This window comes from Ascidia mentula, chromosome 3 (genome assembly GCF_947561715.1).
Source record: "Ascidia mentula chromosome 3, kaAscMent1.1, whole genome shotgun sequence".
Classification (NCBI taxonomy): domain Eukaryota; kingdom Metazoa; phylum Chordata; class Ascidiacea; order Phlebobranchia; family Ascidiidae; genus Ascidia; species Ascidia mentula.
This window is the reverse complement of record NC_138568.1, coordinates 9,930,327-9,946,235: the sequence shown is the minus strand read 5'-3', so window position 1 is coordinate 9,946,235 and position 15,909 is coordinate 9,930,327. Positions and strand designations below refer to the sequence as shown.

The 15,909-nt window shown below is 34.9% G+C and overlaps 51 non-coding genes across 51 annotated transcripts; all 51 read left to right on the top strand.

The window, feature by feature from the left end:
* The first annotated feature begins 80 nt into the window (after positions 1–80).
* Positions 81–194, top strand: LOC145896510 (U5 spliceosomal RNA). The gene has a single exon (XR_014401953.1). It is a non-coding gene; the product is annotated as a U5 spliceosomal RNA (small nuclear RNA).
* Positions 195–387: 193 nt separating this feature from the next.
* Positions 388–501, top strand: LOC145896231 (U5 spliceosomal RNA). Its single transcript, XR_014401696.1, has one exon. It is a non-coding gene; the product is annotated as a U5 spliceosomal RNA (small nuclear RNA).
* Positions 502–694: 193 nt separating this feature from the next.
* LOC145896853 (U5 spliceosomal RNA) lies at positions 695–808 on the top strand. The gene has a single exon (XR_014402279.1). It is a non-coding gene; the product is annotated as a U5 spliceosomal RNA (small nuclear RNA).
* Positions 809–1,001: 193 nt separating this feature from the next.
* On the top strand, positions 1,002–1,115 carry LOC145896230 (U5 spliceosomal RNA). The gene has a single exon (XR_014401695.1). It is a non-coding gene; the product is annotated as a U5 spliceosomal RNA (small nuclear RNA).
* Positions 1,116–1,308: 193 nt separating this feature from the next.
* LOC145896852 (U5 spliceosomal RNA) lies at positions 1,309–1,422 on the top strand. The gene has a single exon (XR_014402278.1). It is a non-coding gene; the product is annotated as a U5 spliceosomal RNA (small nuclear RNA).
* Positions 1,423–1,615: 193 nt separating this feature from the next.
* Positions 1,616–1,729, top strand: LOC145896322 (U5 spliceosomal RNA). The gene has a single exon (XR_014401779.1). It is a non-coding gene; the product is annotated as a U5 spliceosomal RNA (small nuclear RNA).
* Positions 1,730–1,922: 193 nt separating this feature from the next.
* Positions 1,923–2,036, top strand: LOC145896257 (U5 spliceosomal RNA). The gene has a single exon (XR_014401718.1). It is a non-coding gene; the product is annotated as a U5 spliceosomal RNA (small nuclear RNA).
* A 193-nt stretch (positions 2,037–2,229) lies between these two features.
* Positions 2,230–2,343, top strand: LOC145896289 (U5 spliceosomal RNA). The gene has a single exon (XR_014401747.1). It is a non-coding gene; the product is annotated as a U5 spliceosomal RNA (small nuclear RNA).
* Positions 2,344–2,536: 193 nt separating this feature from the next.
* LOC145896851 (U5 spliceosomal RNA) lies at positions 2,537–2,650 on the top strand. Its single transcript, XR_014402277.1, has one exon. It is a non-coding gene; the product is annotated as a U5 spliceosomal RNA (small nuclear RNA).
* Positions 2,651–2,843: 193 nt separating this feature from the next.
* Positions 2,844–2,958, top strand: LOC145896516 (U5 spliceosomal RNA). Its single transcript, XR_014401959.1, has one exon. It is a non-coding gene; the product is annotated as a U5 spliceosomal RNA (small nuclear RNA).
* Positions 2,959–3,150: 192 nt separating this feature from the next.
* On the top strand, positions 3,151–3,264 carry LOC145896287 (U5 spliceosomal RNA). The gene has a single exon (XR_014401746.1). It is a non-coding gene; the product is annotated as a U5 spliceosomal RNA (small nuclear RNA).
* A 193-nt stretch (positions 3,265–3,457) lies between these two features.
* Positions 3,458–3,571, top strand: LOC145896850 (U5 spliceosomal RNA). Its single transcript, XR_014402276.1, has one exon. It is a non-coding gene; the product is annotated as a U5 spliceosomal RNA (small nuclear RNA).
* Positions 3,572–3,764: 193 nt separating this feature from the next.
* On the top strand, positions 3,765–3,878 carry LOC145896228 (U5 spliceosomal RNA). Its single transcript, XR_014401694.1, has one exon. It is a non-coding gene; the product is annotated as a U5 spliceosomal RNA (small nuclear RNA).
* A 193-nt stretch (positions 3,879–4,071) lies between these two features.
* On the top strand, positions 4,072–4,185 carry LOC145896848 (U5 spliceosomal RNA). The gene has a single exon (XR_014402274.1). It is a non-coding gene; the product is annotated as a U5 spliceosomal RNA (small nuclear RNA).
* A 193-nt stretch (positions 4,186–4,378) lies between these two features.
* Positions 4,379–4,492, top strand: LOC145896321 (U5 spliceosomal RNA). The gene has a single exon (XR_014401778.1). It is a non-coding gene; the product is annotated as a U5 spliceosomal RNA (small nuclear RNA).
* Positions 4,493–4,685: 193 nt separating this feature from the next.
* On the top strand, positions 4,686–4,799 carry LOC145896256 (U5 spliceosomal RNA). The gene has a single exon (XR_014401717.1). It is a non-coding gene; the product is annotated as a U5 spliceosomal RNA (small nuclear RNA).
* Positions 4,800–4,992: 193 nt separating this feature from the next.
* On the top strand, positions 4,993–5,106 carry LOC145896286 (U5 spliceosomal RNA). Its single transcript, XR_014401745.1, has one exon. It is a non-coding gene; the product is annotated as a U5 spliceosomal RNA (small nuclear RNA).
* Positions 5,107–5,299: 193 nt separating this feature from the next.
* On the top strand, positions 5,300–5,413 carry LOC145896847 (U5 spliceosomal RNA). Its single transcript, XR_014402273.1, has one exon. It is a non-coding gene; the product is annotated as a U5 spliceosomal RNA (small nuclear RNA).
* Positions 5,414–5,606: 193 nt separating this feature from the next.
* LOC145896515 (U5 spliceosomal RNA) lies at positions 5,607–5,721 on the top strand. The gene has a single exon (XR_014401958.1). It is a non-coding gene; the product is annotated as a U5 spliceosomal RNA (small nuclear RNA).
* A 192-nt stretch (positions 5,722–5,913) lies between these two features.
* LOC145896285 (U5 spliceosomal RNA) lies at positions 5,914–6,027 on the top strand. Its single transcript, XR_014401744.1, has one exon. It is a non-coding gene; the product is annotated as a U5 spliceosomal RNA (small nuclear RNA).
* A 193-nt stretch (positions 6,028–6,220) lies between these two features.
* LOC145896846 (U5 spliceosomal RNA) lies at positions 6,221–6,334 on the top strand. The gene has a single exon (XR_014402272.1). It is a non-coding gene; the product is annotated as a U5 spliceosomal RNA (small nuclear RNA).
* Positions 6,335–6,527: 193 nt separating this feature from the next.
* On the top strand, positions 6,528–6,641 carry LOC145896227 (U5 spliceosomal RNA). Its single transcript, XR_014401693.1, has one exon. It is a non-coding gene; the product is annotated as a U5 spliceosomal RNA (small nuclear RNA).
* A 193-nt stretch (positions 6,642–6,834) lies between these two features.
* Positions 6,835–6,949, top strand: LOC145896514 (U5 spliceosomal RNA). The gene has a single exon (XR_014401957.1). It is a non-coding gene; the product is annotated as a U5 spliceosomal RNA (small nuclear RNA).
* Positions 6,950–7,141: 192 nt separating this feature from the next.
* On the top strand, positions 7,142–7,255 carry LOC145896845 (U5 spliceosomal RNA). Its single transcript, XR_014402271.1, has one exon. It is a non-coding gene; the product is annotated as a U5 spliceosomal RNA (small nuclear RNA).
* A 193-nt stretch (positions 7,256–7,448) lies between these two features.
* On the top strand, positions 7,449–7,562 carry LOC145896527 (U5 spliceosomal RNA). The gene has a single exon (XR_014401969.1). It is a non-coding gene; the product is annotated as a U5 spliceosomal RNA (small nuclear RNA).
* Positions 7,563–7,755: 193 nt separating this feature from the next.
* LOC145896333 (U5 spliceosomal RNA) lies at positions 7,756–7,869 on the top strand. The gene has a single exon (XR_014401790.1). It is a non-coding gene; the product is annotated as a U5 spliceosomal RNA (small nuclear RNA).
* Positions 7,870–8,062: 193 nt separating this feature from the next.
* On the top strand, positions 8,063–8,176 carry LOC145896843 (U5 spliceosomal RNA). Its single transcript, XR_014402270.1, has one exon. It is a non-coding gene; the product is annotated as a U5 spliceosomal RNA (small nuclear RNA).
* Positions 8,177–8,369: 193 nt separating this feature from the next.
* Positions 8,370–8,483, top strand: LOC145896842 (U5 spliceosomal RNA). Its single transcript, XR_014402269.1, has one exon. It is a non-coding gene; the product is annotated as a U5 spliceosomal RNA (small nuclear RNA).
* A 193-nt stretch (positions 8,484–8,676) lies between these two features.
* Positions 8,677–8,790, top strand: LOC145896841 (U5 spliceosomal RNA). The gene has a single exon (XR_014402268.1). It is a non-coding gene; the product is annotated as a U5 spliceosomal RNA (small nuclear RNA).
* A 193-nt stretch (positions 8,791–8,983) lies between these two features.
* Positions 8,984–9,097, top strand: LOC145896840 (U5 spliceosomal RNA). Its single transcript, XR_014402267.1, has one exon. It is a non-coding gene; the product is annotated as a U5 spliceosomal RNA (small nuclear RNA).
* Positions 9,098–9,290: 193 nt separating this feature from the next.
* On the top strand, positions 9,291–9,404 carry LOC145896839 (U5 spliceosomal RNA). The gene has a single exon (XR_014402266.1). It is a non-coding gene; the product is annotated as a U5 spliceosomal RNA (small nuclear RNA).
* Positions 9,405–9,597: 193 nt separating this feature from the next.
* LOC145896513 (U5 spliceosomal RNA) lies at positions 9,598–9,712 on the top strand. Its single transcript, XR_014401956.1, has one exon. It is a non-coding gene; the product is annotated as a U5 spliceosomal RNA (small nuclear RNA).
* Positions 9,713–9,904: 192 nt separating this feature from the next.
* On the top strand, positions 9,905–10,018 carry LOC145896838 (U5 spliceosomal RNA). The gene has a single exon (XR_014402265.1). It is a non-coding gene; the product is annotated as a U5 spliceosomal RNA (small nuclear RNA).
* A 193-nt stretch (positions 10,019–10,211) lies between these two features.
* LOC145896512 (U5 spliceosomal RNA) lies at positions 10,212–10,326 on the top strand. Its single transcript, XR_014401955.1, has one exon. It is a non-coding gene; the product is annotated as a U5 spliceosomal RNA (small nuclear RNA).
* Positions 10,327–10,518: 192 nt separating this feature from the next.
* On the top strand, positions 10,519–10,632 carry LOC145896284 (U5 spliceosomal RNA). Its single transcript, XR_014401743.1, has one exon. It is a non-coding gene; the product is annotated as a U5 spliceosomal RNA (small nuclear RNA).
* A 193-nt stretch (positions 10,633–10,825) lies between these two features.
* LOC145896836 (U5 spliceosomal RNA) lies at positions 10,826–10,939 on the top strand. The gene has a single exon (XR_014402263.1). It is a non-coding gene; the product is annotated as a U5 spliceosomal RNA (small nuclear RNA).
* A 193-nt stretch (positions 10,940–11,132) lies between these two features.
* On the top strand, positions 11,133–11,246 carry LOC145896226 (U5 spliceosomal RNA). The gene has a single exon (XR_014401692.1). It is a non-coding gene; the product is annotated as a U5 spliceosomal RNA (small nuclear RNA).
* A 193-nt stretch (positions 11,247–11,439) lies between these two features.
* On the top strand, positions 11,440–11,554 carry LOC145896511 (U5 spliceosomal RNA). Its single transcript, XR_014401954.1, has one exon. It is a non-coding gene; the product is annotated as a U5 spliceosomal RNA (small nuclear RNA).
* A 192-nt stretch (positions 11,555–11,746) lies between these two features.
* On the top strand, positions 11,747–11,860 carry LOC145896835 (U5 spliceosomal RNA). Its single transcript, XR_014402262.1, has one exon. It is a non-coding gene; the product is annotated as a U5 spliceosomal RNA (small nuclear RNA).
* A 193-nt stretch (positions 11,861–12,053) lies between these two features.
* Positions 12,054–12,167, top strand: LOC145896526 (U5 spliceosomal RNA). Its single transcript, XR_014401968.1, has one exon. It is a non-coding gene; the product is annotated as a U5 spliceosomal RNA (small nuclear RNA).
* Positions 12,168–12,360: 193 nt separating this feature from the next.
* Positions 12,361–12,474, top strand: LOC145896332 (U5 spliceosomal RNA). The gene has a single exon (XR_014401789.1). It is a non-coding gene; the product is annotated as a U5 spliceosomal RNA (small nuclear RNA).
* A 193-nt stretch (positions 12,475–12,667) lies between these two features.
* On the top strand, positions 12,668–12,781 carry LOC145896834 (U5 spliceosomal RNA). The gene has a single exon (XR_014402261.1). It is a non-coding gene; the product is annotated as a U5 spliceosomal RNA (small nuclear RNA).
* A 193-nt stretch (positions 12,782–12,974) lies between these two features.
* On the top strand, positions 12,975–13,088 carry LOC145896833 (U5 spliceosomal RNA). Its single transcript, XR_014402260.1, has one exon. It is a non-coding gene; the product is annotated as a U5 spliceosomal RNA (small nuclear RNA).
* Positions 13,089–13,281: 193 nt separating this feature from the next.
* On the top strand, positions 13,282–13,395 carry LOC145896832 (U5 spliceosomal RNA). The gene has a single exon (XR_014402259.1). It is a non-coding gene; the product is annotated as a U5 spliceosomal RNA (small nuclear RNA).
* Positions 13,396–13,588: 193 nt separating this feature from the next.
* LOC145896831 (U5 spliceosomal RNA) lies at positions 13,589–13,702 on the top strand. The gene has a single exon (XR_014402258.1). It is a non-coding gene; the product is annotated as a U5 spliceosomal RNA (small nuclear RNA).
* Positions 13,703–13,895: 193 nt separating this feature from the next.
* LOC145896830 (U5 spliceosomal RNA) lies at positions 13,896–14,009 on the top strand. The gene has a single exon (XR_014402257.1). It is a non-coding gene; the product is annotated as a U5 spliceosomal RNA (small nuclear RNA).
* Positions 14,010–14,202: 193 nt separating this feature from the next.
* On the top strand, positions 14,203–14,316 carry LOC145896829 (U5 spliceosomal RNA). The gene has a single exon (XR_014402256.1). It is a non-coding gene; the product is annotated as a U5 spliceosomal RNA (small nuclear RNA).
* Positions 14,317–14,509: 193 nt separating this feature from the next.
* LOC145896827 (U5 spliceosomal RNA) lies at positions 14,510–14,623 on the top strand. Its single transcript, XR_014402255.1, has one exon. It is a non-coding gene; the product is annotated as a U5 spliceosomal RNA (small nuclear RNA).
* A 193-nt stretch (positions 14,624–14,816) lies between these two features.
* LOC145896420 (U5 spliceosomal RNA) lies at positions 14,817–14,930 on the top strand. Its single transcript, XR_014401873.1, has one exon. It is a non-coding gene; the product is annotated as a U5 spliceosomal RNA (small nuclear RNA).
* Positions 14,931–15,123: 193 nt separating this feature from the next.
* Positions 15,124–15,237, top strand: LOC145896320 (U5 spliceosomal RNA). Its single transcript, XR_014401777.1, has one exon. It is a non-coding gene; the product is annotated as a U5 spliceosomal RNA (small nuclear RNA).
* Positions 15,238–15,659: 422 nt separating this feature from the next.
* On the top strand, positions 15,660–15,773 carry LOC145896826 (U5 spliceosomal RNA). The gene has a single exon (XR_014402254.1). It is a non-coding gene; the product is annotated as a U5 spliceosomal RNA (small nuclear RNA).
* The last annotated feature ends 136 nt before the right edge of the window (positions 15,774–15,909 follow it).

Sequence of the window (15,909 nt, the reverse complement as noted above, 5' to 3'; positions counted from 1 at the left end):
AAATATTCGGAGAAATGCATCCTGCAAATTGGAAAACTTTCCAACATTTCTTTGGCATTAACTGTATGTTCCGGAATTACAGCTCTGGTCTAATTTCATATCGAGCAAATCTTTCGCCTTTTACTAAAGATTTCCGTGAAGTTGGACATACCAAGAGTCTAAACGATTTGTTGAAACCACAACATAGTTGTGGTGTGATTTTATATTGTTTCTAAAAATTTACGTCAATGATGTTGGAAATCATTAATATAGTTTTGATGGGCATTCGTCGTTCAACGATATGTTATCGGTCTTCAATGCACTGAAGAAATATTCGGAGAAATGCATCCTGCAAATTGGAAAACTTTCCAACATTTCTTTGGCATTAACTGTATGTTCCGGAATTACAGCTCTGGTCTAATTTCATATCGAGCAAATCTTTCGCCTTTTACTAAAGATTTCCGTGAAGTTGGACGTACCAAGAGTCTAAACGATTTGTTGAAACCACAACACAGTTGTGGTGTGATTTTATATTGTTTCTAAAAATTTACGTCAATGATGTTGGAAATCATTAATATAGTTTTGATGGGCATTCGTCGTTCAACGATATGTTATCGGTCTTCAATGCACTGAAGAAATATTCGGATAAATGCATCCTGCAAATTGGAAAACTTTCCAACATTTGTTTGGCATTAACTGTATGTTTCGGAATTACAGCTCTGGTCTAATTTCATATCGAGCAAATCTTTCGCCTTTTACTAAAGATTTCCGTGAAGTTGGACATACCAAGAGTCTAAACGATTTGTTGAAACCACAACACAGTTGTGGTGTGATTTTATATTGTTTCTAAAAATTTACGTCAATGATGTTGGAAATCATTAATATAGTTTTGATGGGCATTCGTCGTTCAACGATATGTTATCGGTCTTCAATGCACTGAAGAAATATTCGGAGAAATGCATCCTGCAAATTGGAAAACTTTCCAACATTTCTTTGGCATTAACTGTATGTTCCGGAATTACAGCTCTGGTCTAATTTCATATCGAGCAAATCTTTCGCCTTTTACTAAAGATTTCCGTGAAGTTGGACGTACCAAGAGTCTAAACGATTTGTTGAAACCACAACACAGTTGTGGTGTGATTTTATATTGTTTCTAAAAATTTACGTCAATGATGTTGGAAATCATTAATATAGTTTTGATGGGCATTCGTCGTTCAACGATATGTTATCGGTCTTCAATGCACTGAAGAAATATTCGGAGAAATGCATCCTGCAAATTGGAAAACTTTCCAACATTTGTTTGGCATTAACTGTATGTTTCGGAATTACAGCTCTGGTCTAATTTCATATCGAGCAAATCTTTCGCCTTTTACTAAAGATTTCCGTGAAGTTGGACATACCAAGAGTCTAAACGATTTGTTGAAACCACAACACAGTTGTGGTGTGATTTTATATTGTTTCTAAAAATTTACGTCAATGATGTTGGAAATCATTAATATAGTTTTGATGGGCATTCGTCGTTCAACGATATGTTATCGGTCTTCAATGCACTGAAGAAATATTCGGAGAAATGCATCCTGCAAATTGGAAAACTTTCCAACATTTCTTTGGCATTAACTGTATGTTCCGGAATTACAGCTCTGGTCTAATTTCATATCGAGCAAATCTTTCGCCTTTTACTAAAGATTTCCGTGAAGTTGGACATACCAAGTGTCTAAACGATTTGTTGAAACCACAACACAGTTGTGGTGTGATTTTATATTGTTTCTAAAAATTTACGTCAATGATGTTGGAAATAATCAATATAATTTTACTGGGCATTCGTCGTTCAACGATATGTTATCGGTCTTCAATGCACTGAAGAAATATTCGGAGAAATGCATCCGGCAAATTGGAAAACTTTCCAACATTTCTTTGGCATTAACTGTATGTTCCGGAATTACAGCTCTGGTCTAAATTCATATCGAGCAAATCTTTCGCCTTTTACTAAAGATTTCCGTGAAGTTGGACATACCAAGAGTCTAAACGATTTGTTGAAACCACAACACAGTTGTGGTGTGATATTATATTGTTTCTAAAAATTTACGTCAATGATGTTGGAAATCATTAATATAGTTTTGATGGGCATTCGTCGTTCAACGATATGTTATCGGTCTTCAATGCACTGAAGAAATATTCGGATAATTGCATCCTGCAAATTGGAAAACTTTCCAACATTTGTTTGGCATTAACTGTATGTTCCGGAATTACAGCTCTGGTCTAATTTCATATCGAGCAAATCTTTCGCCTTTTACTAAAGATTTCCGTGAAGTTGGACATACCAAGTGTCTAAACGATTTGTTGAAACCACAACTCAGTTGTGGTGTGATTTTATATTGTTTCTAAAAATTTACGTCAATGATGTTGGAAATAATCAATATAATTTTACTGGGCATTCGTCGTTCAACGATATGTTATCGGTCTTCAATGCACTGAAGAAATATTCGGAGAAATGCATCCTGCAAATTGGAAAACTTTCCAACATTTGTTTGGCATTAACTGTATGTTCCGGAATTACAGCTCTGGTCTAATTTCATATCGAGCAAATCTTTCGCCTTTTACTAAAGATTTCCGTGAAGTTGGACATACCAAGAGTCTAAACGATTTGTTGAAACCACAACACAGTTGTGGTGTGATTTTATATTGTTTCTAAAAATTTACGTCAATGATGTTGGAAATCATTAATATAGTTTTGATGGGCATTCGTCGTTCAACGATATTTTATCGGTCTTCAATGCACTGAAGAAATATTCGGAGAAATGCATCCTGCAAATTGGAAAACTTTCCAACATTTCTTTGGCATTAACTGTATGTTCCGGAATTACAGCTCTGGTCTAATTTCATATCGAGCAAATCTTTCGCCTTTTACTAAAGATTTCCGTGAAGTTGGACATACCAAGAGTCTAAACAATTTGTTGAAACCACAACACAGTTGTGGTGTGATTATATATTGTTTCTAAAAATTTACGTCAATGATGTTGGAAATAATCAATATAATTTTACTGGGCATTCGTCGTTCAACGATATGTTATCGGTCTTCAATGCACTGAAGAAATATTCGGAGAAATGCATCCTGCAAATTGGAAAACTTTCCAACATTTCTTTGGCATTAACTGTATGTTCCGGAATTACAGCTCTGGTCTAATTTCATATCGAGCAAATCTTTCGCCTTTTACTAAAGATTTCCGTGAAGTTGGACATACCAAGTGTCTAAACGATTTGTTGAAACCACAACTCAGTTGTGGTGTGATTTTATATTGTTTCTAAAAATTTACGTCAATGATGTTGGAAATAATCAATATAATTTTACTGGGCATTCGTCGTTCAACGATATGTTATCGGTCTTCAATGCACTGAAGAAATATTCGGAGAAATGCATCCTGCAAATTGGAAAACTTTCCAACATTTGTTTGGCATTAACTGTATGTTTCGGAATTACAGCTCTGGTCTAATTTCATATCGAGCAAATCTTTCGCCTTTTACTAAAGATTTCCGTGAAGTTGGACATACCAAGAGTCTAAACGATTTGTTGAAACCACAACACAGTTGTGGTGTGATTATATATTGTTTCTAAAAATTTACGTCAATGATGTTGGAAATCATTAATATAGTTTTGGTGGGCATTCGTCGTTCAACGATATGTTATCGGTCTTCAATGCACTGAAGAAATATTCGGAGAAATGCATCCTGCAAATTGGAAAACTTTCCAACATTTGTTTGGCATTAACTGTATGTTCCGGAATTACAGCTCTGGTCTAATTTCATATCGAGCAAATCTTTCGCCTTTTACTAAAGATTTCCGTGAAGTTGGACGTACCAAGAGTCTAAACGATTTGTTGAAACCACAACACAGTTGTGGTGTGATTTTATATTGTTTCTAAAAATTTACGTCAATGATGTTGGAAATCATTAATATAGTTTTGATGGGCATTCGTCGTTCAACGATATGTTATCGGTCTTCAATGCACTGAAGAAATATTCGGAGAAATGCATCCTGCAAATTGGAAAACTTTCCAACATTTGTTTGGCATTAACTGTATGTTTCGGAATTACAGCTCTGGTCTAATTTCATATCGAGCAAATCTTTCGCCTTTTACTAAAGATTTCCGTGAAGTTGGACATACCAAGAGTCTAAACGATTTGTTGAAACCACAACACAGTTGTGGTGTGATTTTATATTGTTTCTAAAAATTTACGTCAATGATGTTGGAAATCATTAATATAGTTTTGATGGGCATTCGTCGTTCAACGATATGTTATCGGTCTTCAATGCACTGAAGAAATATTCGGAGAAATGCATCCTGCAAATTGGAAAACTTTCCAACATTTCTTTGGCATTAACTGTATGTTCCGGAATTACAGCTCTGGTCTAATTTCATATCGAGCAAATCTTTCGCCTTTTACTAAAGATTTCCGTGAAGTTGGACATACCAAGTGTCTAAACGATTTGTTGAAACCACAACACAGTTGTGGTGTGATTTTATATTGTTTCTAAAAATTTACGTCAATGATGTTGGAAATAATCAATATAATTTTACTGGGCATTCGTCGTTCAACGATATGTTATCGGTCTTCAATGCACTGAAGAAATATTCGGAGAAATGCATCCGGCAAATTGGAAAACTTTCCAACATTTCTTTGGCATTAACTGTATGTTCCGGAATTACAGCTCTGGTCTAAATTCATATCGAGCAAATCTTTCGCCTTTTACTAAAGATTTCCGTGAAGTTGGACATACCAAGAGTCTAAACGATTTGTTGAAACCACAACACAGTTGTGGTGTGATATTATATTGTTTCTAAAAATTTACGTCAATGATGTTGGAAATCATTAATATAGTTTTGATGGGCATTCGTCGTTCAACGATATGTTATCGGTCTTCAATGCACTGAAGAAATATTCGGATAATTGCATCCTGCAAATTGGAAAACTTTCCAACATTTGTTTGGCATTAACTGTATGTTCCGGAATTACAGCTCTGGTCTAATTTCATATCGAGCAAATCTTTCGCCTTTTACTAAAGATTTCCGTGAAGTTGGACATACCAAGTGTCTAAACGATTTGTTGAAACCACAACTCAGTTGTGGTGTGATTTTATATTGTTTCTAAAAATTTACGTCAATGATGTTGGAAATAATCAATATAATTTTACTGGGCATTCGTCGTTCAACGATATGTTATCGGTCTTCAATGCACTGAAGAAATATTCGGAGAAATGCATCCTGCAAATTGGAAAACTTTCCAACATTTGTTTGGCATTAACTGTATGTTCCGGAATTACAGCTCTGGTCTAATTTCATATCGAGCAAATCTTTCGCCTTTTACTAAAGATTTCCGTGAAGTTGGACATACCAAGAGTCTAAACGATTTGTTGAAACCACAACACAGTTGTGGTGTGATTTTATATTGTTTCTAAAAATTTACGTCAATGATGTTGGAAATCATTAATATAGTTTTGATGGGCATTCGTCGTTCAACGATATTTTATCGGTCTTCAATGCACTGAAGAAATATTCGGAGAAATGCATCCTGCAAATTGGAAAACTTTCCAACATTTCTGTGGCATTAACTGTATGTTCCGGAATTACAGCTCTGGTCTAATTTCATATCGAGCAAATCTTTCGCCTTTTACTAAAGATTTCCGTGAAGTTGGACATACCAAGAGTCTAAACAATTTGTTGAAACCACAACACAGTTGTGGTGTGATTATATATTGTTTCTAAAAATTTACGTCAATGATGTTGGAAATAATCAATATAATTTTACTGGGCATTCGTCGTTCAACGATATGTTATCGGTCTTCAATGCACTGAAGAAATATTCGGAGAAATGCATCCTGCAAATTGGAAAACTTTCCAACATTTCTTTGGCATTAACTGTATGTTCCGGAATTACAGCTCTGGTCTAATTTCATATCGAGCAAATCTTTCGCCTTTTACTAAAGATTTCCGTGAAGTTGGACATACCAAGTGTCTAAACGATTTGTTGAAACCACAACTCAGTTGTGGTGTGATTTTATATTGTTTCTAAAAATTTACGTCAATGATGTTGGAAATAATCAATATAATTTTACTGGGCATTCGTCGTTCAACGATATGTTATCGGTCTTCAATGCACTGAAGAAATATTCGGAGAAATGCATCCTGCAAATTGGAAAACTTTCCAACATTTGTTTGGCATTAACTGTATGTTTCGGAATTACAGCTCTGGTCTAATTTCATATCGAGCAAATCTTTCGCCTTTTACTAAAGATTTCCGTGAAGTTGGACATACCAAGAGTCTAAACGATTTGTTGAAACCACAACACAGTTGTGGTGTGATTATATATTGTTTCTAAAAATTTACGTCAATGATGTTGGAAATCATTAATATAGTTTTGGTGGGCATTCGTCGTTCAACGATATGTTATCGGTCTTCAATGCACTGAAGAAATATTCGGAGAAATGCATCCTGCAAATTGGAAAACTTTCCAACATTTGTTTGGCATTAACTGTATGTTCCGGAATTACAGCTCTGGTCTAATTTCATATCGAGCAAATCTTTCGCCTTTTACTAAAGATTTCCGTGAAGTTGGACGTACCAAGAGTCTAAACGATTTGTTGAAACCACAACACAGTTGTGGTGTGATTTTATATTGTTTATAAAAATTTACGTCAATGATGTTGGAAATCATTAATATAGTTTTGATGGGCATTCGTCGTTCAACGATATGTTATCGGTCTTCAATGCACTGAAGAAATATTCGGATAAATGCATCCTGCAAATTGGAAAACTTTCCAACATTTGTTTGGCATTAACTGTATGTTCCGGAATTACAGCTCTGGTCTAATTTCATATCGAGCAAATCTTTCGCCTTTTACTAAAGATTTCCGTGAAGTTGGACATACCAAGAGTCTAAACAATTTGTTGAAACCACAACACAGTTGTGGTGTGATTATATATTGTTTCTAAAAATTTACGTCAATGATGTTGGAAATAATCAGTATAATTTTACTGGGCATTCGTCGTTCAACGATATGTTATCGGTCTTCAATGCACTGAAGAAATATTCGGAGAAATGCATCCTGCAAATTGGAAAACTTTCCAACATTTGTTTGGCATTAACTGTATGTTTCGGAATTACAGCTCTGGTCTAATTTCATATCGAGCAAATCTTTCGCCTTTTACTAAAGATTTCCGTGAAGTTGGACATACCAAGAGTCTAAACGATTTGTTGAAACCACAACACAGTTGTGGTGTGATTTTATATTGTTTCCAAAAATTTACGTCAATGATGTTGGAAATCATTAATATAGTTTTGATGGGCATTCGTCGTTCAACGATATGTTATCGGTCTTCAATGCACTGAAGAAATATTCGGAGAAATGCATCCTGCAAATTGGAAAACTTTCCAACATTTCTTTGGCATTAACTGTGTGTTCCGGAATTACAGCTCTGGTCTAATTTCATATCGAGCAAATCTTTCGCCTTTTACTAAAGATTTCCGTGAAGTTAGACATACCAAGTGTCTAAACGATTTTTTGAAACCACAACACAGTTGTGGTGTGATTTTATATTGTTTCTAAAAATTTACGTCAATGATGTTGGAAATAATCAATATAATTTTACTGGGCATTCGTCGTTCAACGATATGTTATCGGTCTTCAATGCACTGAAGAAATATTCGGAGAAATGCATCCTGCAAATTGGAAAACTTTCCAACATTTCTTTGGCATTAACTGTATGTTTCGGAATTACAGCTCTGGTCTAATTTCATATCGAGCAAATCTTTCGCCTTTTACTAAAGATTTCCGTGAAGTTGGACATACCAAGAGTCTAAACGATTGGTTGAAACCACAACACAGTTGTGGTGTGATTATATATTGTTTCTAAAAATTTACGTCAATGATGTTGGAAATCATTAATATAGTTTTGGTGGGCATTCGTCGTTCAACGATATGTTATCGGTCTTCAATGCACTGAAGAAATATTCGGAGAAATGCATCCTGCAAATTGGAAAACTTTCCAAAATTTCTTTGCCATTAACTGTATGTTCCGGAATTACAGCTCTGGTCTAATTTCATATCGAGCAAATCTTTCGCCTTTTACTAAAGATTTCCGTGAAGTTGGACATACCAAGAGTCTAAACGATTTGTTGAAACCACAACACAGTTGTGGTGTGATTTTATATTGTTTCTAAAAATTTACGTCAATGATGTTGGAAATAATCAATATAATTTTACTGGACATTCGTCGTTCAACGATATGTTATCGGTCTTCAATGCACTGAAGAAATATTCGGAGAAATGCATCCTGCAAATTGGAAAACTTTCCAACATTTGTTTGGCATTAACTGTATGTTCCGGAATTACAGCTCTGGTCTAATTTCATATCGAGCAAATCTTTCGCCTTTTACTAAAGATTTCCGTGAAGTTGGACATACCAAGAGTCTAAACGATTTGTTGAAACCACAACACAGTTGTGGTGTGATTATATATTGTTTCTAAAAATTTACGTCAATGATGTTGGAAATCATTAATATAGTTTTGATGGGCATTCGTCGTTCAACGATATGTTATCGGTCTTCAATGCACTGAAGAAATATTCGGAGAAATGCATCCGGCAAATTGGAAAACTTTCCAACATTTGTTTGGCATTAACTGTATGTTCCGGAATTACAGCTCTGGTCTAATTTCATATCGAGCAAATCTTTCGCCTTTTACTAAAGATTTCCGTGAAGTTGGACATACCAAGAGTCTAAACGATTTGTTGAAACCACAACACAGTTGTGGTGTGATTTTATATTGTTTCTAAAAATTTACGTCAATGATGTTGGAAATCATTAATATAGTTTTGATGGGCATTCGTCGTTCAACGATATGTTATCGGTCTTCAATGCACTGAAGAAATATTCGGAGAAATGCATCCGGCAAATTGGAAAACTTTCCAACATTTGTTTGGCATTAACTGTATGTTCCGGAATTACAGCTCTGGTCTAATTTCATATCGAGCAAATCTTTCGCCTTTTACTAAAGATTTCCGTGAAGTTGGACATACCAAGAGTCTAAACGATTTGTTGAAACCACAACACAGTTGTGGTGTGATTATATATTGTTTCTAAAAATTTACGTCAATGATGTTGGAAATAATCAATATAATTTTACTGGACATTCGTCATTCAACGATATGTTATCGGTCTTCAATGCACTGAAGAAATATTCGGAGAAATGCAACCTGCAAATTGGAAAACTTTCCAACATTTCTTTGGCATTAACTGTATGTTCCGGAATTACAGCTCTGGTCTAATTTCATATCGAGCAAATCTTTCGCCTTTTACTAAAGATTTCCGTGAAGTTGGACATACCAAGAGTCTAAACGATTTGTTGAAACCACAACACAGTTGTGGTGTGATTTTATATTGTTTCTAAAAATTTACGTCAATGATGTTGGAAATCATTAATATAGTTTTGATGGGCATTCGTCGTTCAACGATATGTTATCGGTCTTCAATGCACTGAAGAAATATTCGGAGAAATGCATCCTGCAAATTGGAAAACTTTCCAACATTTCTTTGGCATTAACTGTATGTTCCGGAATTACAGCTCTGGTCTAATTTCATATCGAGCAAATCTTTCGCCTTTTACTAAAGATTTCCGTGAAGTTGGACATACCAAGAGTCTAAACAATTTGTTGAAACCACAACACAGTTGTGGTGTGATTTTATATTGTTTCTAAAAATTTACGTCAATGATGTTGGAAATAATCAATATAATTTTACTGGGCATTCGTCGTTCAACGATATGTTATCGGTCTTCAATGCACTGAAGAAATATTCGGAGAAATGCATCCTGCAAATTGGAAAACTTTCCAACATTTGTTTGGCATTAACTGTATGTTCCGGAATTACAGCTCTGGTCTAATTTCATATCGAGCAAATCTTTCGCCTTTTACTAAAGATTTCCGTGAAGTTGGACATACCAAGAGTCTAAACGATTTGTTGAAACCACAACACAGTTGTGGTGTGATTTTATATTGTTTCTAAAAATTTACGTCAATGATGTTGGAAATCATTAATATAGTTTTGATGGGCATTCGTCGTTCAACGATATTTTATCGGTCTTCAATGCACTGAAGAAATATTCGGAGAAATGCATCCTGCAAATTGGAAAACTTTCCAACATTTCTTTGGCATTAACTGTATGTTCCGGAATTACAGCTCTGGTCTAATTTCATATCGAGCAAATCTTTCGCCTTTTACTAAAGATTTCCGTGAAGTTGGACATACCAAGAGTCTAAACAATTTGTTGAAACCACAACACAGTTGTGGTGTGATTATATATTGTTTCTAAAAATTTACGTCAATGATGTTGGAAATAATCAATATAATTTTACTGGGCATTCGTCGTTCAACGATATGTTATCGGTCTTCAATGCACTGAAGAAATATTCGGAGAAATGCATCCTGCAAATTGGAAAACTTTCCAACATTTGTTTGGCATTAACTGTATGTTCCGGAATTACAGCTCTGGTCTAATTTCATATCGAGCAAATCTTTCGCCTTTTACTAAAGATTTCCGTGAAGTTGGACATACCAAGTGTCTAAACGATTTGTTGAAACCACAACTCAGTTGTGGTGTGATTTTATATTGTTTCTAAAAATTTACGTCAATGATGTTGGAAATAATCAATATAATTTTACTGGGCATTCGTCGTTCAACGATATGTTATCGGTCTTCAATGCACTGAAGAAATATTCGGAGAAATGCATCCTGCAAATTGGAAAACTTTCCAACATTTGTTTGGCATTAACTGTATGTTTCGGAATTACAGCTCTGGTCTAATTTCATATCGAGCAAATCTTTCGCCTTTTACTAAAGATTTCCGTGAAGTTGGACATACCAAGAGTCTAAACGATTTGTTGAAACCACAACACAGTTGTGGTGTGATTATATATTGTTTCTAAAAATTTACGTCAATGATGTTGGAAATCATTAATATAGTTTTGGTGGGCATTCGTCGTTCAACGATATGTTATCGGTCTTCAATGCACTGAAGAAATATTCGGAGAAATGCATCCTGCAAATTGGAAAACTTTCCAACATTTGTTTGGCATTAACTGTATGTTCCGGAATTACAGCTCTGGTCTAATTTCATATCGAGCAAATCTTTCGCCTTTTACTAAAGATTTCCGTGAAGTTGGACGTACCAAGAGTCTAAACGATTTGTTGAAACCACAACACAGTTGTGGTGTGATTTTATATTGTTTATAAAAATTTACGTCAATGATGTTGGAAATCATTAATATAGTTTTGATGGGCATTCGTCGTTCAACGATATGTTATCGGTCTTCAATGCACTGAAGAAATATTCGGAGAAATGCATCCTGCAAATTGGAAAACTTTCCAACATTTGTTTGGCATTAACTGTATGTTCCGGAATTACAGCTCTGGTCTAATTTCATATCGAGCAAATCTTTCGCCTTTTACTAAAGATTTCCGTGAAGTTGGACATACCAAGAGTCTAAACAATTTGTTGAAACCACAACACAGTTGTGGTGTGATTATATATTGTTTCTAAAAATTTACGTCAATGATGTTGGAAATAATCAGTATAATTTTACTGGGCATTCGTCGTTCAACGATATGTTATCGGTCTTCAATGCACTGAAGAAATATTCGGAGAAATGCATCCTGCAAATTGGAAAACTTTCCAACATTTGTTTGGCATTAACTGTATGTTTCGGAATTACAGCTCTGGTCTAATTTCATATCGAGCAAATCTTTCGCCTTTTACTAAAGATTTCCGTGAAGTTGGACATACCAAGAGTCTAAACGATTTGTTGAAACCACAACACAGTTGTGGTGTGATTTTATATTGTTTCCAAAAATTTACGTCAATGATGTTGGAAATCATTAATATAGTTTTGATGGGCATTCGTCGTTCAACGATATGTTATCGGTCTTCAATGCACTGAAGAAATATTCGGAGAAATGCATCCTGCAAATTGGAAAACTTTCCAACATTTCTTTGGCATTAACTGTGTGTTCCGGAATTACAGCTCTGGTCTAATTTCATATCGAGCAAATCTTTCGCCTTTTACTAAAGATTTCCGTGAAGTTAGACATACCAAGTGTCTAAACGATTTTTTGAAACCACAACACAGTTGTGGTGTGATTTTATATTGTTTCTAAAAATTTACGTCAATGATGTTGGAAATAATCAATATAATTTTACTGGGCATTCGTCGTTCAACGATATGTTATCGGTCTTCAATGCACTGAAGAAATATTCGGAGAAATGCATCCTGCAAATTGGAAAACTTTCCAACATTTCTTTGGCATTAACTGTATGTTTCGGAATTACAGCTCTGGTCTAATTTCATATCGAGCAAATCTTTCGCCTTTTACTAAAGATTTCCGTGAAGTTGGACATACCAAGAGTCTAAACGATTGGTTGAAACCACAACACAGTTGTGGTGTGATTATATATTGTTTCTAAAAATTTACGTCAATGATGTTGGAAATCATTAATATAGTTTTGGTGGGCATTCGTCGTTCAACGATATGTTATCGGTCTTCAATGCACTGAAGAAATATTCGGAGAAATGCATCCTGCAAATTGGAAAACTTTCCAAAATTTCTTTGCCATTAACTGTATGTTCCGGAATTACAGCTCTGGTCTAATTTCATATCGAGCAAATCTTTCGCCTTTTACTAAAGATTTCCGTGAAGTTGGACATACCAAGAGTCTAAACGATTTGTTGAAACCACAACACAGTTGTGGTGTGATTTTATATTGTTTCTAAAAATTTACGTCAATGATGTTGGAAATAATCAATATAATTTTACTGGACATTCGTCGTTCAACGATATGTTATCGGTCTTCAATGCACTGAAGAAATATTCGGAGAAATGCATCCTGCAAATTGGAAAACTTTCCAACATTTGTTTGGCATTAACTGTATGTTCCGGAATTACAGCTCTGGTCTAATTTCATATCGAGCAAATCTTTCGCCTTTTACTAAAGATTTCCGTGAAGTTGGACATACCAAGAGTCTAAACGATTTGTTGAAACCACAACACAGTTGTGGTGTGATTATATATTGTTTCTAAAAATTTACGTCAATGATGTTGGAAATCATTAATATAGTTTTGATGGGCATTCGTCGTTCAACGATATGTTATCGGTCTTCAATGCACTGAAGAAATATTCGGAGAAATGCATCCGGCAAATTGGAAAACTTTCCAACATTTGTTTGGCATTAACTGTATGTTCCGGAATTACAGCTCTGGTCTAATTTCATATCGAGCAAATCTTTCGCCTTTTACTAAAGATTTCCGTGAAGTTGGACATACCAAGAGTCTAAACGATTTGTTGAAACCACAACACAGTTGTGGTGTGATTTTATATTGTTTCTAAAAATTTACGTCAATGATGTTGGAAATCATTAATATAGTTTTGATGGGCATTCGTCGTTCAACGATATGTTATCGGTCTTCAATGCACTGAAGAAATATTCGGAGAAATGCATCCGGCAAATTGGAAAACTTTCCAACATTTGTTTGGCATTAACTGTATGTTCCGGAATTACAGCTCTGGTCTAATTTCATATCGAGCAAATCTTTCGCCTTTTACTAAAGATTTCCGTGAAGTTGGACATACCAAGAGTCTAAACGATTTGTTGAAACCACAACACAGTTGTGGTGTGATTATATATTGTTTCTAAAAATTTACGTCAATGATGTTGGAAATCATTAATATAGTTTTGATGGGCATTCGTCGTTCAACGATATGTTATCGGTCTTCAATGCACTGAAGAAATATTCGGAGAAATGCATCCTGCAAATTGGAAAACTTTCCAACATTTCTTTGGCATTAACTGTATGTTCCGGAATTACAGCTCTGGTCTAATTTCATATCGAGCAAATCTTTCGCCTTTTACTAAAGATTTCCGTGAAGTTGGACATACCAAGAGTCTAAACGATTTGTTGAAACCACAACACAGTTGTGGTGTGATTTTATATTGTTTCTAAAAATTTACGTCAATGATGTTGGAAATCATTAATATAGTTTTGATGGGCATTCGTCGTTCAACGATATGTTATCGGTCTTCAATGCACTGAAGAAATATTCGGAGAAATGCATCCGGCAAATTGGAAAACTTTCCAACATTTGTTTGGCATTAACTGTATGTTCCGGAATTACAGCTCTGGTCTAATTTCATATCGAGCAAATCTTTCGCCTTTTACTAAAGATTTCCGTGAAGTTGGACATACCAAGAGTCTAAACGATTTGTTGAAACCACAACACAGTTGTGGTGTGATTATATATTGTTTCTAAAAATTTACGTCAATGATGTTGGAAATAATCAATATAATTTTACTGGACATTCGTCGTTCAACGATATGTTATCGGTCTTCAATGCACTGAAGAAATATTCGGAGAAATGCAACCTGCAAATTGGAAAACTTTCCAACATTTCTTTGGCATTAACTGTATGTTCCGGAATTACAGCTCTGGTCTAATTTCATATCGAGCAAATCTTTCGCCTTTTACTAAAGATTTCCGTGAAGTTGGACATACCAAGAGTCTAAACGATTTGTTGAAACCACAACACAGTTGTGGTGTGATTTTATATTGTTTCTAAAAATTTACGTCAATGATGTTGGAAATCATTAATATAGTTTTGATGGGCATTCGTCGTTCAACGATATGTTATCGGTCTTCAATGCACTGAAGAAATATTCGGAGAAATGCATCCTGCAAATTGGAAAACTTTCCAACATTTCTTTGGCATTAACTGTATGTTCCGGAATTACAGCTCTGGTCTAATTTCATATCGAGCAAATCTGTCGCCTTTTACTAAAGATTTCCGTGAAGTTGGACATACCAAGTGTCTAAACGATTTGTTGAAACCACAACACAGTTGTGGTGTGATTATATATTGTTTCTAAAAATTTACGTCAATGATGTTGGAAATAATCAATATAATTTTGCTGGACATTCGTCGTTCAACGATATGTTATCGGTCTTCAATGCACTGAAGAAATATTCGGAGAAATGCAACCTGCAAATTGGAAAACTTTCCAACATTTCTTTGGCATTAACTGTATGTTCCGGAATTACAGCTCTGGTCTAATTTCATATCGAGCAAATCTTTCGCCTTTTACTAAAGATTTCCGTGAAGTTGGACATACCAAGTGTCTAAACGATTTGTTGAAACCACAACACAGTTGTGGTGTGATTATATATTGTTTCTAAAAATTTACGTCAATGATGTTGGAAATAATCAATATAATTTTACTGGACATTCGTCGTTCAACGATATGTTATCGGTCTTCAATGCACTGAAGAAATATTCGGAGAAATGCAACCTGCAAATTGGAAAACTTTCCAACATTTCTTTTTCCGTGAAGTTGGACATACCAAGAGTCTAAACGATTTGTTGAAACCACAACACAGTTGTGGTGTGATTTTATATTGTTTCTAAAAATTTAAGTCGATGATGTTGGAAATCATTAATATAGTTTTGATGGGCATTCGTCGTTCAACGATATGTTATCGGTCTTCAATGCACTGAAGAAATATTCGGAGAAATGCATCCTACAAATTGGAAAACTTTCCAACATTTGTTTGGCATTAACTGTATGTTCCGGAATTACAGCTCTGGTCTAATTTCATATCGAGCAAATCTTTCGCCTTTTACTAAAGATTTCCGTGAAGTTGGACATACCAAGAGTCTAAACGATTTGTTGAAACCACAACACAGTTGTGGTGTGATTTTATATTGTTTCTAAAAATTTACGTCAATGATGTTGGAAATAATCAATATAATTTTACTGGACATTCGTCGTTCAACGATATGTTATCGGTCTTCAATGCACTGAAGAAATATTCGGAGAAATGCATCCT